Raw genomic sequence first — 14,653 nt, forward strand, 5'->3', positions numbered from 1 at the left:
AAATTTCCCGGAAATTTTGTCGAAAAAATTTTATTTTTGCCAAACTTTTTCAGAAGGCTTCCTGACTGATAAAAATGGCTTGGGCAAATTTTCGTGTAAGCGGGCGTTCCAGACTTTTTTTTTTTTTTTTTTTTTTTTTTTTTTTTTGGTCTGGAACACGTTCGATCGAATGAGAACTGGTTCGGTCGAATGAAGCACAGATTCGATCGGATGAAGAACTGGTTCGATCAGCCATTTGATTTTGACACTTTGAGCGGGAAAACCAGTTCGATCGAATACAATCTGATTCGATCGAATGAAGAACTGGTTCGATCAGCTATTTGAATTTGACACTTTGAGCGGGAAAACCAGTTCGATCGAATACAAACTGATTCGATCGAATGAAGACATCTGGTTCGATCGAATGAACAGGCTGTCTGGGCGGGAAAACTTGCGTTTGAATTTGACACTTTTGAGCGGGAAGACTGATTCGATCGAATCAGTCAATCGAATAGGCCTATTCGATCGAATGGGGAACTCGTTCGATCGAATGTACTGATTCGACTCCTTCAACGCCAGCCCAGAAAACGCGAAGAACACGAAGAACACACCAACAGTTTAACGTCCAGAACGCAGAAAATCAAGAGCTCGGCTTGCTAGATCGGTTGTTAGACCTTTCTAGCGGTAACCGTGGCTCTGATACCAATTGTAGGACCGGTGACGATCCGAGCAGGTTCGGGACGGAAGGTTTCAACCACAGATCAAAGATAAAAACAAACACTTTATTGATAAACGCGAACGGTTACATGCTTGTTTAAACAGAGAAATCACGATCTATGGCAGGGGGAGGTCGAGCATGGCCTCCCCCCTCATCCGGACAGCACCTGGGCTCCGGGCACGCAAAAACCTCGAAAACCTTACCTGTTCACGACTGAAAGCTGGTATTTATACCCGCTGCCATTCGGTCAGGACTCATTCGATCGAATGAGTCCTATTCGATCGAATGGCAGACTCATTCGATCGAATCAGAAACTCATTCGATCGAATGAGTATCCATTTGAAAATGCTCTTTCAAATGGATCACTTTCAGCGTGAACCACTACCTAGGTGTACAGCATACAACATAAACATTCTAAACTATTCGCCAAGCGACGGCCACAAAATGTGCACCAACAAATTCCCCCTTGGACGTTGCTTGCGAATTGCTGTAGACACCTCTTGCAATCTTCAGTCAAATCTTCTGCTTTATCTTGATAATCACGTTGAAGAATACCATCATTGCAGCAAGATTCCCCCTTAGACTGAACTCTCGGTTAATGATGCAAAGTGTTCTCCATTGCTGACATCTTCAGACTAAATAATCTGTTTAAAACAACCAACTGTAGAAATTCCCCCTCAGACGTTGACGTGTATCCCAATATATAGACATGACAATACATGCACGCTTCCGCTGCGCGACTTACTATCGGCGAATCTTCACCCACACGGTTACTTCACCAACATGTATTGGACAAATGACAGAGGCTTCCAATCCACAGCTACTCCCCCTAAACAGATTAGTTTGTATGCAGATTCATCATCGGAGACAAAGACACATCATTAACTTCGTGATTGCGAATCACCAATTTTCAACAGAATTCCCTCCACAAAGCGGAATTCTCACATGCGGAAAATAAATATTTAACATGATTGGCCCATAAATAGTCAGATGCTCCTGACTACCCCACAATAACTCAAACTCAGATTCTCTCCACAAAGCAGAATCTTCAGAATGCGGACAATAAAGTAAACTTGGTTGGCCCATAAATAGTCAGATGCTCCTGACTACCCCACAATAACATCATACCTCATCAGTAATCACTTTTCTCTGTTCTTCTGTGTTCTTATAACAATCACCACTGTAGAAGCTCAATGAACAAGGGGTTATCCACTAAACTTGTAGACGATAATTCCTTCAGGTAATTGTGCTTTGTTCATCTTCAAATTTGCCGCTTTAACCGTTAAACATTTAAACGCTCTGACTTTGCCGGCAAATATCAGTGAAAATTTCACTGTCACCAAACTTTTTCTGGATAGTAATCAACTTGTATAGGATGTCCAGAAAAATCTTCATCACTGACCCGAAAATTAACCGAAAATTTCCCGGAAATTTTGTCGAAAAAATTTTATTTTTGCCAAACTTTTTCAGAAGGCTTCCTGACTGATAAAAATGGCTTGGGCAAATTTTCGTGTAAGCGGGCGTTCCAGACTTTTTTTTTTTTTTTTTTTTTTTTTTTTTTTTTTGGTCTGGAACACGTTCGATCGAATGAGAACTGGTTCGGTCGAATGAAGCACAGATTCGATCGGATGAAGAACTGGTTCGATCAGCCATTTGATTTTGACACTTTGAGCGGGAAAACCAGTTCGATCGAATACAATCTGATTCGATCGAATGAAGAACTGGTTCGATCAGCTATTTGAATTTGACACTTTGAGCGGGAAAACCAGTTCGATCGAATACAAACTGATTCGATCGAATGAAGACATCTGGTTCGATCGAATGAACAGGCTGTCTGGGCGGGAAAACTTGCGTTTGAATTTGACACTTTTGAGCGGGAAGACTGATTCGATCGAATCAGTCAATCGAATAGGCCTATTCGATCGAATGGGGAACTCGTTCGATCGAATGTACTGATTCGACTCCTTCAACGCCAGCCCAGAAAACGCGAAGAACACGAAGAACACACCAACAGTTTAACGTCCAGAACGCAGAAAATCAAGAGCTCGGCTTGCTAGATCGGTTGTTAGACCTTTCTAGCGGTAACCGTGGCTCTGATACCAATTGTAGGACCGGTGACGATCCGAGCAGGTTCGGGACGGAAGGTTTCAACCACAGATCAAAGATAAAAACAAACACTTTATTGATAAACGCGAACGGTTACATGCTTGTTTAAACAGAGAAATCACGATCTATGGCAGGGGGAGGTCGAGCATGGCCTCCCCCCTCATCCGGACAGCACCTGGGCTCCGGGCACGCAAAAACCTCGAAAACCTTACCTGTTCACGACTGAAAGCTGGTATTTATACCCGCTGCCATTCGGTCAGGACTCATTCGATCGAATGAGTCCTATTCGATCGAATGGCAGACTCATTCGATCGAATCAGAAACTCATTCGATCGAATGAGTATCCATTTGAAAATGCTCTTTCAAATGGATCACTTTCAGCGTGAACCACTACCTAGGTGTACAGCATACAACATAAACATTCTAAACTATTCGCCAAGCGACGGCCACAAAATGTGCACCAACAAATTCCCCCTTGGACGTTGCTTGCGAATTGCTGTAGACACCTCTTGCAATCTTCAGTCAAATCTTCTGCTTTATCTTGATAATCACGTTGAAGAATACCATCATTGCAGCAAGATTCCCCCTTAGACTGAACTCTCGGTTAATGATGCAAAGTGTTCTCCATTGCTGACATCTTCAGACTAAATAATCTGTTTAAAACAACCAACTGTAGAAATTCCCCCTCAGACGTTGACGTGTATCCCAATATATAGACATGACAATACATGCACGCTTCCGCTGCGCGACTTACTATCGGCGAATCTTCACCCACACGGTTACTTCACCAACATGTATTGGACAAATGACAGAGGCTTCCAATCCACAGCTACTCCCCCTAAACAGATTAGTTTGTATGCAGATTCATCATCGGAGACAAAGACACATCATTAACTTCGTGATTGCGAATCACCAATTTTCAACAGAATTCCCTCCACAAAGCGGAATTCTCACATGCGGAAAATAAATATTTAACATGATTGGCCCATAAATAGTCAGATGCTCCTGACTACCCCACAATAACTCAAACTCAGATTCTCTCCACAAAGCAGAATCTTCAGAATGCGGACAATAAAGTAAACTTGGTTGGCCCATAAATAGTCAGATGCTCCTGACTACCCCACAATAACATCATACCTCATCAGTAATCACTTTTCTCTGTTCTTCTGTGTTCTTATAACAATCACCACTGTAGAAGCTCAATGAACAAGGGGTTATCCACTAAACTTGTAGACGATAATTCCTTCAGGTAATTGTGCTTTGTTCATCTTCAAATTTGCCGCTTTAACCGTTAAACATTTAAACGCTCTGACTTTGCCGGCAAATATCAGTGAAAATTTCACTGTCACCAAACTTTTTCTGGATAGTAATCAACTTGTATAGGATGTCCAGAAAAATCTTCATCACTGACCCGAAAATTAACCGAAAATTTCCCGGAAATTTTGTCGAAAAAATTTTATTTTTGCCAAACTTTTTCAGAAGGCTTCCTGACTGATAAAAATGGCTTGGGCAAATTTTCGTGTAAGCGGGCGTTCCAGACTTTTTTTTTTTTTTTTTTTTTTTTTTTTTTTTTTGGTCTGGAACACGTTCGATCGAATGAGAACTGGTTCGGTCGAATGAAGCACAGATTCGATCGGATGAAGAACTGGTTCGATCAGCCATTTGATTTTGACACTTTGAGCGGGAAAACCAGTTCGATCGAATACAATCTGATTCGATCGAATGAAGAACTGGTTCGATCAGCTATTTGAATTTGACACTTTGAGCGGGAAAACCAGTTCGATCGAATACAAACTGATTCGATCGAATGAAGACATCTGGTTCGATCGAATGAACAGGCTGTCTGGGCGGGAAAACTTGCGTTTGAATTTGACACTTTTGAGCGGGAAGACTGATTCGATCGAATCAGTCAATCGAATAGGCCTATTCGATCGAATGGGGAACTCGTTCGATCGAATGTACTGATTCGACTCCTTCAACGCCAGCCCAGAAAACGCGAAGAACACGAAGAACACACCAACAGTTTAACGTCCAGAACGCAGAAAATCAAGAGCTCGGCTTGCTAGATCGGTTGTTAGACCTTTCTAGCGGTAACCGTGGCTCTGATACCAATTGTAGGACCGGTGACGATCCGAGCAGGTTCGGGACGGAAGGTTTCAACCACAGATCAAAGATAAAAACAAACACTTTATTGATAAACGCGAACGGTTACATGCTTGTTTAAACAGAGAAATCACGATCTATGGCAGGGGGAGGTCGAGCATGGCCTCCCCCCTCATCCGGACAGCACCTGGGCTCCGGGCACGCAAAAACCTCGAAAACCTTACCTGTTCACGACTGAAAGCTGGTATTTATACCCGCTGCCATTCGGTCAGGACTCATTCGATCGAATGAGTCCTATTCGATCGAATGGCAGACTCATTCGATCGAATCAGAAACTCATTCGATCGAATGAGTATCCATTTGAAAATGCTCTTTCAAATGGATCACTTTCAGCGTGAACCACTACCTAGGTGTACAGCATACAACATAAACATTCTAAACTATTCGCCAAGCGACGGCCACAAAATGTGCACCAACAAATTCCCCCTTGGACGTTGCTTGCGAATTGCTGTAGACACCTCTTGCAATCTTCAGTCAAATCTTCTGCTTTATCTTGATAATCACGTTGAAGAATACCATCATTGCAGCAAGATTCCCCCTTAGACTGAACTCTCGGTTAATGATGCAAAGTGTTCTCCATTGCTGACATCTTCAGACTAAATAATCTGTTTAAAACAACCAACTGTAGAAATTCCCCCTCAGACGTTGACGTGTATCCCAATATATAGACATGACAATACATGCACGCTTCCGCTGCGCGACTTACTATCGGCGAATCTTCACCCACACGGTTACTTCACCAACATGTATTGGACAAATGACAGAGGCTTCCAATCCACAGCTACTCCCCCTAAACAGATTAGTTTGTATGCAGATTCATCATCGGAGACAAAGACACATCATTAACTTCGTGATTGCGAATCACCAATTTTCAACAGAATTCCCTCCACAAAGCGGAATTCTCACATGCGGAAAATAAATATTTAACATGATTGGCCCATAAATAGTCAGATGCTCCTGACTACCCCACAATAACTCAAACTCAGATTCTCTCCACAAAGCAGAATCTTCAGAATGCGGACAATAAAGTAAACTTGGTTGGCCCATAAATAGTCAGATGCTCCTGACTACCCCACAATAACATCATACCTCATCAGTAATCACTTTTCTCTGTTCTTCTGTGTTCTTATAACAATCACCACTGTAGAAGCTCAATGAACAAGGGGTTATCCACTAAACTTGTAGACGATAATTCCTTCAGGTAATTGTGCTTTGTTCATCTTCAAATTTGCCGCTTTAACCGTTAAACATTTAAACGCTCTGACTTTGCCGGCAAATATCAGTGAAAATTTCACTGTCACCAAACTTTTTCTGGATAGTAATCAACTTGTATAGGATGTCCAGAAAAATCTTCATCACTGACCCGAAAATTAACCGAAAATTTCCCGGAAATTTTGTCGAAAAAATTTTATTTTTGCCAAACTTTTTCAGAAGGCTTCCTGACTGATAAAAATGGCTTGGGCAAATTTTCGTGTAAGCGGGCGTTCCAGACTTTTTTTTTTTTTTTTTTTTTTTTTTTTTTTTTTGGTCTGGAACACGTTCGATCGAATGAGAACTGGTTCGGTCGAATGAAGCACAGATTCGATCGGATGAAGAACTGGTTCGATCAGCCATTTGATTTTGACACTTTGAGCGGGAAAACCAGTTCGATCGAATACAATCTGATTCGATCGAATGAAGAACTGGTTCGATCAGCTATTTGAATTTGACACTTTGAGCGGGAAAACCAGTTCGATCGAATACAAACTGATTCGATCGAATGAAGACATCTGGTTCGATCGAATGAACAGGCTGTCTGGGCGGGAAAACTTGCGTTTGAATTTGACACTTTTGAGCGGGAAGACTGATTCGATCGAATCAGTCAATCGAATAGGCCTATTCGATCGAATGGGGAACTCGTTCGATCGAATGTACTGATTCGACTCCTTCAACGCCAGCCCAGAAAACGCGAAGAACACGAAGAACACACCAACAGTTTAACGTCCAGAACGCAGAAAATCAAGAGCTCGGCTTGCTAGATCGGTTGTTAGACCTTTCTAGCGGTAACCGTGGCTCTGATACCAATTGTAGGACCGGTGACGATCCGAGCAGGTTCGGGACGGAAGGTTTCAACCACAGATCAAAGATAAAAACAAACACTTTATTGATAAACGCGAACGGTTACATGCTTGTTTAAACAGAGAAATCACGATCTATGGCAGGGGGAGGTCGAGCATGGCCTCCCCCCTCATCCGGACAGCACCTGGGCTCCGGGCACGCAAAAACCTCGAAAACCTTACCTGTTCACGACTGAAAGCTGGTATTTATACCCGCTGCCATTCGGTCAGGACTCATTCGATCGAATGAGTCCTATTCGATCGAATGGCAGACTCATTCGATCGAATCAGAAACTCATTCGATCGAATGAGTATCCATTTGAAAATGCTCTTTCAAATGGATCACTTTCAGCGTGAACCACTACCTAGGTGTACAGCATACAACATAAACATTCTAAACTATTCGCCAAGCGACGGCCACAAAATGTGCACCAACAGGGCGGTTTAAGTAAAATAAGGAATTCGTATAATATTTGATTGTTATTCCCAAATTAATATGTCGGTAGGGTTGTTAAAGGCATGTGGTATCATAATCATAGGTCCATTCCTTGATTAGAACGAGAATTAAGCTCCAAGAAACTTAAACTGGTCTCGGGTTGGGCAAAAACGGGTCAAATATGGGTTTGGGTAAAAGGGTGAAAGGATTATAATATAATTTGGATCAGGTTTGCTATTTGGTCCCTCAAGCTTTGATGTGGATTCAAAATGGCTTAAAACTTATGTTTAGGGTTATATTAATTATAAATTGAAAGTTATAAATATGTTTTAAATAAATAATTAAAATACTATTATAACAATTAATTTAACTCGATAAATGCGGTGTTTTATTTGATAAATAACCCAAACATAAAAGCGGGTCGGGTAAAATAATTTGGAAAAATCGCATTGTTACAGCCGATGTGTGATTATATACCAAACATAAAGTAGTTTATGCTTGGATAAAAATAAGAGTTTTTTTTTTACTTGAAGTAAATAAAATACATTAATGACATAAATAATCTTAAAAGGCCAAATAATCTAGGTTACAAATCGGAATTAAGAAAGGAAAGAAAACAAGAACTTGCTAATATTAGAGTTTTTGCATGAAGTAAATAGAATACATTAAGGAATTTTTACATATATCCCCTTATTAAGGCCTCTAATTACATATTTCCCCAATCAATAAATCCAAATTACATATTTCCCCTTTTTTTAACAAATTACCGTTATATCCTTGTTCAATTTACATTACCATTTAATAAAAAGCGGCGTTTGCGTTTCCATTGACACTCGTATTGGAAAGAGCTTTTCCGGTTAATCATCGAGTTGAACTGAGTCAACTCAGACACCGAGATAGTTTAAGACATCGTCGGGTATTAAAGCAACAGTCGTCTTCTTCTTCTTCCGGTGCCGTTGATTCCCACAAAAGCAATAAAGAATCAGTGTATAATAATTTGGTCAATAGCATTTTGTTTTTGTTTTTAATATTAAGAGTTCTTTTATTATTTTTACTTAATTGAATAAGGGTAAATTAGTCAATTAATTAGTTAATTTAAATTAAATGAGGAAATATGTAATATATGTGATTTAGGGAGGGGATATATGTAATTGAATATTTAGCGTTGGGGAAACATGTAATAAGACAACTTAGGAAGGGGATATATGTAAATGCCCCATACATTAATGACAGAAACACCTTTATCGGGCCAAATAATTCGGGTTAGAAACAAGAATTAAGAAAGGAAAGAAAGCAAGAACTTGCTAATATAAAAGTGGTGTAAAATTAGAGACCTGCTGATATTAGAGGAGTGCAAAACTAGACACCTGTTAACTTAAGTGGATGCAACATAAACACTTGCTAATATAAGATGGGTGTAAAATTGGAAGTGTGCTAATATTAGAGGAGTGCAAAGCTAGACACCTATTAACTTAAGTGGATTGCAACATAGACACTTACTAATATAAGAGGGATGTAAAACAATAGACCTGCTAATTTTAGAGGAGTGCAAATTTGGACACCTTCTAATATTAGGGAACTACAAATCTAGATATTTGTTAACTTTAGTGGTGTGCAATAATAGGCACTTGCTGTGCGAGGGAGATGGTCAATTGACCCGAGTCAACTCATTAGCCTTCATGCTACGCAACAGTTTGGTTTCAAAATCCGTCACTTGCAGCGCTAAGCGACAGACAAATTTTATAAATTTACCATTTCACACTTCGAAGTCGACGAATCGTTTATATAATAAGTTACTAAAAGTTTTATGGCGGTAACTATCATGTAACTAAAAGCTTATGGTACCGGAAGAATCAAGTCGTGATGCGAACCGAACACAATCGTCTTCATTGCTTCCGTATTTTATTAAGCTTAATATATTTATGGATATTAAACGTTGTTAAATTGCTGCCACTTATGTTAGTCAATTAATAAAAGAAAAATATGTATATTTCTGCCTGTTTAAAGTTATTTTTCAAGGGTATTACATCTTTGAATAGAAAGTCAACAAACTATACGAAAGTTGAGATTGAAGATATAATAGATAGTTTTCAACACATGAAAACGAGTAGGGTCAACCATAAAATGTATTTTTGTTTAGTTTATCATAAATGCCATTATATTTTCATTGTGTGTTATTTCAAAATATACTTTTATCATATCATTGTTTTTTATTATGTTACTCAAACCCTATCAGAAAACCTTACGTCTGGTTGTTAGAACTTTAAAAAGGGGCTCAAAATACCAGTCAGACAAAGAACACACCTGAACATCCTGAAACCCTAGTTTGAGAGTTGTGACCTCCCTTTACAATACCAAAGTACCCCTAAACCAATTGAAGCCCAAAATGGTTAGATCTATCTACTTAGAGATATGATGGGTCAGAATGGTCGTTCCAAACAAAATGAAGGTTCGACACAACACCATATCAGACGGATGTGGTGGTGAACATGTAACATCTTGCACTCTTCGGCAACAATAGTTTTTCTAGTAAGAAGGTATTAAATGTGGTGAAGAGGGGGTTAAAAACAAAATTGACCATTAAAAACTAAAACATTACGGAGCTAATGAGTTATTTGTTTAGGACGTTTGACATTTTGTAATTTCACATCTACTTAACAACAAATGTCAACGTTCATCCATTTTAGGAACCAATTGAGTTACACTTGTGTGAATTATTAGACAAAGGGTGTACTTTCTAAAAGTTTGGCCATCAAATCCTAATATAACCGTGCCAGGAGTCATTTGTGTAATTAAATTATATTATATTATACTATATATTCAAGGATTGTGAGTGAAAACACTATAGCTAAATGGTCACTTCCTTTTGCATATGGTACAAGTTATTACAGCAACATATTATCTTGATGTAGCATGCCCCATTTCTCTCTCTCTGATCGCGTGTTATCATCATCTTCTTCACCACCTGCGTCTCTTCTTCAGTTGTTCCCTTTCTCTCTCTTTCTCATTTTTCAACTCAGTCGAATCCAGTCTCCACTTTTTCATTTCTGATCGTTGCTTTCTTGAACCTGATAATCACCGACATTTACTTACACCCACACACATATGGATAGAGAGAACAGTGGTGCATGACGAAGTAGAACGACACGTTTGGTGAGCGGGGGTAGCCGCACCACCTCTCATTCTTAGTTTTCTTTCAAATCTTCATTATTTATTGGGCTTAGAATTACTTCTATAAGATTTTTGTCAGGAGTGGTTTATCTCGCTAACCCCACACCGACTCGACTAAGTTTAATAAGGTATGTGTTTAGGTGGCAAGGTTAGTCGTGAACAGGTTTGAGTAACATGCTAGTCCAAATTTGTGTTGAAACAAATTATTTTATGGACACTTCATTTATCATCTTATAAATCACAAAACACTACATATTAATAGATTAAATACTTTTGACTCACTACCTTTCGACCTAAATTTGTTTTAGCCCATTTATGATATAAAACATATTAAAATTGTCACATGTGATGTTTCAGTATGGATTCTATTACAAACAAGCATGTCTCCTATCTATTCAATTTACACCAATAGACCAAGAATGACATGGTTCTAACTTCTAAGGTACCGAGAGGAGGAATACAAGAAAATCTGAGAAAACAATTAGGTACGTGTCTAATGATGTTGAAGTGGAGCAAATGTTTTCAACAACCCTAATAACTGAAGATGGATACTACACTGTCCCTTTATTTTAGACTATGTATCTAAAGAATTTGAATCATGCAATACAAGCTGCTTTATCTTTTGAACTCATGAAACCATGTATGTAAAAAACGATATTTTAACTTACCAAGGAATAGACTTATATGTTAGCAAATAATATGCCAATATGATATCAACTATCGACATGGCCCGCAACAACACGCAGATACGATTATTTGTCGGTAATAAAGTTATGTTAAGTTTTAATAATACCTTTTGTATTAAGAATAAGATAAATATAAGAAAAACCTTTGTTCTCCATATCTTTAACTCTTAAGTTGGCTCTACACAATTCACCAACTATCGTCAGGGAAGGAATTAGCACCTACGTCCTACGGTATACTAGATCATGTTAATCGATTTGATTAGGTTAGACAATTTAAAATTTGGATCGGTGCATATCTCGATTATGGAAGAAAAATACATCTATCGGTACATATCTCGGATAGATGAAAACGTATCCAAATATATTTTATCAAAAAAGTCTGTGTCACTTTCTGGTTGTTCCTCACTCCCTTACAAGCCATCAAATTACTTGATTTGTGATTTAAGATTTCTCATATGTTTGACCCGAATTTGTGGGTATGGGTCTCACCAAATCTAGATATTCCTTAATGAGTTATAATATCTTATTTATTTGTGAAACTCTTTCATAATTAAACAATAATTTTTGCGGGTCATGGGTCTCACAAAACCCGGATAGCCCTTAAACGGGTCATAACATCTCATTTATTTGGAAAACTTTTTCATCATCAAACCCTACAATTTCTCTCATTTACATTTTCTCCATCGTCGGTATATCCTTTCCACCGGTTAACTTCCGATTACCACCCACCATCGTTAACCTCCCCTTGCATAACCATCGTCACCTACATCAACCGCTCATTTCTTATAAGACAAATAATTGTGTTCGTATTTGTACGTTTACAAAAATCAACATGTTCGTGTGTTGTTAAAATAAAAATCAAAATGTTCGTTGTTGTCCGTTCGTTAAAAATCTAAAAAAACTTACACATTTTAATTGAAAGAGTCCAAACGCGGAAAAATATAATGAACATAACTAATTATAGATACATATTAAATCAACAAATAATTACAAATATCAAATAACAAAACGATTAAAAATAAAAATCTAAACAAACCTTCACAACATGAAGACTCAAACTAGGATCCAAATAAAGCAACTCAAACTACAGTAATTGAATATTTGATATCCAACCCAACGAACATAGCTACTTTTAGTCTTTTACTCATCTTTATCCTTCGGTGCAAATGCTTATCTCCAAGTTGATAATGTACATGTAACGTGTCATTCTATTTCTCTTTACATATGGATTTTCTTTTTCAGTTACCGCTTGTTGGAGTAATCATCTAATCAAGTAATAAAATATGCATATTGATATTTTATAGTGATCACAATTGGTTGAATGAAGACATTTGGCAAAGCACCTTTGACTTTATTCGAGAAGCATTGCTAATAGATAATAAGTCAATTTAGAAAATAAATATTAAATAATTAAAAGTAGATAAGATTTAATAGTATAAAAAGGCTTATAAGCTTTCCAACTAACAATATATTACTAACGCTTAAGGCTTTGATTATCTTTTCTGATTTACACTTCAAATTCACTCGATTCTACTCACATAAATGATTTATGATTGCGAACAAAATGGAAAACGTATCGTCCTTACAAACAGAATCATGTATAATTTATAACTATTTATGACTAACATCATTTTTAAAACGGAATAAAAGTTTGACATGTAACTAACTGTCTAATTTTATCATTAGTTTGTATTATTATCCGCCAATACGTCGTACTTCATATTATTATAAAATTCTACTTCATATTATTATAAAATTCAACTCTTTCTAAAAGTAACAAATAAATAATTAAACAAACACTAGTTTTATTTATAAACAATAATAATACCGTGTACATATACATATACATAAAATGTAAATAATAATAATAATCCAGCAATATACTCCGCAGTATACAAGAATCTACCGGATCTATAAAACAAACAAATAAGATAACAAGAATCAGTAAATCAAATGAAACAAAGACTCGGTCCAAGAACCATAACAATGATGATCATGTCTAGTCTACCAATCAAAATCACACTTGGTCCTTTCAAACCCACGAGTCGAAGGACCACCACTCAAAGGAACCTTCAACTCACACTCAAACCGTGGCTTGAACTTGGGTTTAGCCCACCAGACCTTCAACCTCAGCCTAATCTTCAACTTCAAATCAATATCATAACGCCCTTCGCTCTGATCCTTATTATACTCCGATCTCGTATCGCCTGACCCGATAGCCAGATTCTGCTCGCCTCTAAACACCGCAATCAAATCCTTCTCCTCCTTATGCCCCAAATAAAACCTTTCTAGATTCTGCGTTGTCAACCGCTTACCATCGTACTCAGCGTTGGCTTCGATTCGGTCGTAGTAGATACCTATACGACGATTCGGGTTCCTAAAGGTCATGTTAACGGCTAGATCATAGTACAACGTGTCGTTGTTCTGGGACAAGGTGAATTGGGTGAGCGTTGCTTCGTTGACGTGGAATTTAGGCGCGTTGGGGCGGAAGATGAGCCAAAACACGAGGACAATGATTCCAAGGATGACTAAAATGCTGATGATGATTTGGAAGATGAGGTTGAATATGCACCCGCACAGGCAGCTGAAACACCAGGAGAATGGGTTGCAGCTGCCTCCCCGGCCCGGCCGATGGTAGGATCGGGATTTTCGGGCCGGGGGTGGGATGGAGGGGCCGTAGTAGGCTCCGTTGAGATGAGCTTGATCAGACATGGTTAAGTTGTAATTGGAATGTAGATATTTTGAAGATAGGTGGAATAGGTGAGGGTATTTATATATGGTGATGTGTGTTGAATAATTATTAACGCATAATTGAGGGTGCGTATGAATTAAAACACCGCGTGAGTGTAACGGATGATGACTAGTTGGTTTCAGATACCACCATCGGAGTAACTTCCTATACTGAATTTGTCGTCACTTTTTTATATGGTATGGTCTTGATAGCGGCTTACACTATATATTTTAATTAAGTAAAGAATGTGAAAACGGCATATAAAATGCTTACGTGTTTAGGTATAATAATGTTGTTGAAAAAGCGTGGATCGACTCACTGTAGAACGATCTACTTTCCTCGGTGTGATTATGCAACTTCACCGATGGTTTCTCTTGGATCTGATGGATCTGGGTTCTTCCACCTACAAAATGAACAGCACCGTAAACTTACCCCTCAGAAAGGGACAGAGGGTCCTCTTTGGGGTAACCCTCCGGTGTGAGAATAAGTATTTGTGGAGAAGATAATAATATGTGAGAGTAAGGAATTTGGAGTGTATTGCTTAACAGCTTAATACTCTGTAATTGG

General features: G+C 38.4%; 1 pseudogene; it reads right to left on the bottom strand.

The window, feature by feature from the left end:
- Positions 1–13,359: 13,359 nt before the first annotated feature.
- On the bottom strand, positions 13,360–14,134 carry LOC143607501 (NDR1/HIN1-like protein 3 pseudogene; annotated as a pseudogene).
- Between the last annotated feature and the right edge of the window lie 519 nt (positions 14,135–14,653).

This window comes from Bidens hawaiensis, unplaced genomic scaffold (assembly GCF_021521415.1).
Source record: "Bidens hawaiensis isolate Kalapana, Puna unplaced genomic scaffold, B.hawaiensis_p1.1 tig00083052_1, whole genome shotgun sequence".
In the NCBI taxonomy this organism is placed as follows: domain Eukaryota; kingdom Viridiplantae; phylum Streptophyta; class Magnoliopsida; order Asterales; family Asteraceae; genus Bidens; species Bidens hawaiensis.